This window comes from Medicago sativa, chromosome 7 (assembly GCF_051527215.1).
Source record: "Medicago sativa cultivar Bolivia chromosome 7, Bolivia_mono, whole genome shotgun sequence".
NCBI classification, from domain to species: Eukaryota; Viridiplantae; Streptophyta; class Magnoliopsida; order Fabales; family Fabaceae; genus Medicago; species Medicago sativa.
In genome coordinates this window covers 62,165,565-62,170,366 of record NC_140755.1, presented here as the reverse complement: position 1 = coordinate 62,170,366, position 4,802 = coordinate 62,165,565, and the positions used below count along the sequence as shown (strand labels likewise).

Sequence of the window (4,802 nt, the reverse complement as noted above, 5' to 3'; positions counted from 1 at the left end):
ATTTATTAATTGCTACACAAGCTGGTGTTCTCAAACCTATACAGGTCTCAATCTATTTGCTTGGTTTTATAGACAGCTTTCTTATATAGTTCTCTAAAATCTTCCGATGTGGGACTTAGCCTTTTTTCTCATTCAACAGCTTTGACCATTTATGCTACTAGCTGTCTGTCAACTTTGATGTTTTGATGTTTTTTTCTTTTCTTTTGGATGTGTAAATATTTTTAACATTGGTATTGCGAACCGAAGCGTACCGAAGCTCTATACCCCTATACGTACCGAATTCTTCACACGTCGTGTACCGCGAACCCGTACCCGTACCGCGTACCAACGCGAATTGCGAATTGTGTGACTATGCTCAAAACTAGACAATACAGATTAGAGAAATTAAATAAAACATTGCAGCTCATCAAACTAAAGTTCATGAATTAGCAAGAAAAGTTACCATAAGAAATTGCATATTTAAATCTGTGATTGAACACAAAATGAGTGTTTGTTGCTTGGTGATGGTAGATATTTACCTTGCTCATTTTGTTGTCTAATTTTTAAATTAAGAAGAATGCACAAATGTAACTCAAAAAAATAATGAACAATAGACTCAATCATGGCACAACAGAGGTATTGCGTAGAAGAGAAAAAATATATCACTCAGATCGATGGTCAGGGGCGGATCCAGACTTCAAGTATACGTGGAGCTAAAATTTCAAACAAACAATAATGCAAACTATAATAAAAATAAGAATTAACATTATTTTTTGTTGAAACGAAAAATTTTATTCATCGACAAGTTAGGTGTAAGACACACCACCAACTCGCGGGAAAACAGGAAAAAACAACAAAAAGCGCACCGTATATAGGCGGCACGCCAAAATCCCAAACCCTCTACCTATGATGCCGAAGTATAATACAAGAGGCCAAAAGAGAAAGGACACTCCCAACAGCAAAACACAACAGAAGGTACTGCTATAGAGTGCAATACATTACAAAGAAAATCGTCTCCTATCCATCTGTTGAAAATGAGCTAAAATAACATCATTGTTAATTGTTAAAAAAACATCTCTTTCTATATAAGTTACAAGACGGTCATTTAGCCATTCATCACCCATTTTATTACATAGGTTACTCTTCACAATTTAATACAGTACCTATCTCTGGATTACCCACATAGTGATCCCCACCACTTTTAGACACATTTTTAAACAAAAAACATGACAAACAAAACGCTAGGTCCTTAGATTCACTATAGTCAATCCAATCATACAAATTATACCAATTCTTACAAAATCTACGTCTTTGTCTACCATGATCAGACCAAGGGTAAACGAAATTGCTAGGTTTATAACGACCTTTTTTAAGGTAAGCTTTACGTACCTCATCTTGGATGTTAGGATGATAGCTTGATATTGGAGACCTAAGTCCTGGATCCGTTTCCAACAAATTGTAATCAACAACTTGAATACCCTCATTGGCCGAGTTAGGTGTAACTTCATTTTGTGGTTCACTTGGATGTCGAGTATTTGATGGTTCTTGACTAGCCGAAGAACTAGCTTTGTCTCTAGAAAGCACGGGAAAAAATTTCTTCATCCTATAAAAGTAAAACACACAATCATTGCTTACCTTAGAGTGAGAAGTGAGAGTTGAGAAGTAGGAGAAATTTGAAATTAAGAGAGATGGAGAGCTGAGATTGAAAGAGATGGAGAGCTGAGAGAGAAAGGGGCGTGTTTGTTTAGTTACGGTACAACCTACAGGAAGGAAATTGGAATAGAAAATGAAAGAGAGTGAGAGTGAGACACACAGCTGTCTTTTGTTTAATATACCCTCCGGTCACTATTATAAACAAATGTTTGCATTTTAGATTTATTCATTGAATGATGTATGTGACCTACAACAAAGACCATATATATCATTAATTGTTGAATGAACCTAAAGTGTAAACATTTGCTTATAATAGTGACCGGAGGGTGTATATAAAAAAAAAAAAAAAAAAAAAAGGGGAAAAGCATGTGGAGCTATAGTCCCACAATGCTCCTACATGCATCCGCCCCTGTCGATGGTTGATGTTTAACATTTGTTGGCTTGTGCCCCTTTTATATAGATATATTTTGGTGAATGTGCTTAATACAAGTACAAAATTGAACACAAAATGAGAAAACTAGACAACAAAATAGAAAAATTTAAAAAGAATTTGTATCTCATCAAACAATATCCAAAACCAAAATACAAATATTGTTCACTCAAAATTAATCAGTTCAAGAGTGAGGAAGAAAAGTTGCCATACGAAATTGCATTTATGAAATCAGTGATAGCCACATACAAAAATAGGAAGGAAGGAGCAATGAAAATGGTGATGTTGATATTTACCTTGTGATGGTAGCAAGGTAGAGAAGTTGAGAAGAGAAAACCAAAGAGCGTGCTAAACAAAGATGAAGTATAGACACTAATTAGAAAGAGGCTTGAGTGAGGTTAGATAAGAATATGTTTGTGCTGCATTCCATCACTGTTTATATAAATAAGTAGACACCACATTTCTTCATGGGAATTTCTCTTCAAAAATCTACGAAATGATCTATCAAAAGATGTAAAAACCGTGTAAATTTGAGAATCGCATCTTATGACCTAACAAATGAACATGTCAAATCAAAACTAACAACTAAAAACTAATACATGTTAGCGATTCACTAACTTAGTTTTATAAGATTAGGCATTTGCCAAATTCACTTAACTACTAAACCAAAACTCAAACGTTTATTGGAATATTGATTAGAGAATGCCGTAGTATGGAATATGGATCCATGAGAAGGGTTTACAATAATTCATCAACTATGACCGACCCACCAGCTGAAACACGGACTAACTAGTACTATTGAACATAGTATGGCGGACTTTGATTCAATGAACTCAAAATCTCCATAAGTTATGCCTAATACATATTTATCACGTCCATGTTCAACAAATGCATAATAATTGATGCAATATCATAATCACTTGTCCATGGATTATTCGTGGTGTCACGTTATGCCATCCTTGTTATTTAAATGAAACATCTGCCAAGGAACAACAAAGGGAAGAAGCAAAATAGGAAGAAATTAGGCAATAGGAAAGAAAAGATAGAGAATGGAAATGAAAACTGAGATGTGTGATAATGGGTGAAGTGTTTGGGCATTTTATAGGGTTAACAAGAACTCGAAGAAGAGGCCTTTATTATAATGGAGTATGGGTAGAGTTGTTCATTGTGTGTAGCTGGCTGTAGCAGTGGTTTTTTGGTGGTGGATTGTGGAGTGTGTGAGTAGAAAATCAAAGTAGGCATGCTACTATTGTTTGGGAATTATTGGTAAAAAAGAAAATACTAGTAAAAAGATATATTGTTTTATACATCAAAATAGCAACCATGCTTTTTGAGTTGATATATAGTTTTTTCTTTTATAGTTTCTTTTACTTTTTGAATTGTTTTTTATTATTTGTTTTAATAGCAAATGAGAGTTATATTAAATATAAATGAGACAACTACAAATAACACTTCGAGAGTAGGTACATTGGCTTTTCAATCCATAAAAAAAATCCCCCAAAGCTACATGTCAAGACATATGCATCATAGGATTCGAAAACCATTTTTCTAGCAAGAAACCACCTCATTGAGATTAATTTAATGTCATCAACGGTTTGGTCCACCTCCATACTCTTTGATAAAAAATGATCCCGTTTATCTCTTCCGAAATCTCCTAAATTGTTGAATGCCAAATTAGAGTTATCCCTTTCCGATGATTCTTGTTCGGAGAAGAGGAAGAGAAGTAGTCAAGGAGGGTGACCCTTTCCGAATATTTTTTATTAATTCAATAATAAAACTAAAATAAGTCAAAATAGAATTGGGACTAAACCAAGTTCAACCAAAAGAATAAAAAAGAAAAAAGGAACTAACAAAATGATAGTTTTGAAAGCCAAAATTATCTCCAAAACTCTTCTTAAAGAGAACAATGAGTCCACCAAACAAGGTAAACACTTTTATACGCTGCATGACTGAGTAATTGCAGGTATAATAATGAGCTTTATTGCTTCTAGTGGTCCATTTATTTAGGGTGAAAGTGGTAGTCACCCCTAAATCTTGTTTGATACTTTGCATTAATAGATGCATAGGTTAGTGGACAACACTATAATAATGTCTCCTTTGTGAGAAGATAAGATTTGGAGTTCATTTTGCATTTTTTAAGGAAGTTTATGATTTTGTGTATCCAGACTGAGATTAATATCAGGTTTAGCAATACTCTGATCATCATCCTGATCACCACGGGGGCAATTGCTCAAGTTGAACTGACTGTCAGGAATAGGGATGGCATCAAAAGATCTTCAAGTTGGTTATTTAGCTCGCCACCGGCATCCTCTGAAGAAATACCTTGATCATGAGTATGAAGATCATCAATATTGCCCTAAACACATTTATCTATAATACTGTGATTAGTTTTGTGTTGAACCTTACCACTGTGAGGGACACTATCGACATGTTGATTGCCAAGCACCTTATCAGAGGCTACAAATTCATCTTTGGTGATTTTCACTATGACAGGTGAAGCAGTACTGCCTAAGGAATGCTCGACAATCTCATATGTGACATTGTGCAAGCATAATGAAAAGATGTAGATATTTTGTTTGAGTCCCTTGGCTCTTTGATAATCAAAGACTTGTTCTACAAGACATCAAAATCCATGTTGAATTCTGGTTTTATTTGTCAAGATATTTTGACATCTTCTTCAGGCTTTTTACCTTTATACATATTTAGATTGCTATGTTGCTTGAGATCCTTCAACTCTTCC

General features: G+C 34.5%; 1 long non-coding RNA gene across 1 annotated transcript; it reads right to left on the bottom strand.

The window, feature by feature from the left end:
- Positions 1-745: 745 nt before the first annotated feature.
- On the bottom strand, positions 746-1,887 carry LOC146907450 (uncharacterized). Its single transcript, XR_015019549.1, has 2 exons — positions 1,615-1,887; positions 746-1,582 (listed from the first exon to the last, which is right to left on the bottom strand). It is a non-coding gene; the product is annotated as an uncharacterized LOC146907450 (long non-coding RNA).
- Between the last annotated feature and the right edge of the window lie 2,915 nt (positions 1,888-4,802).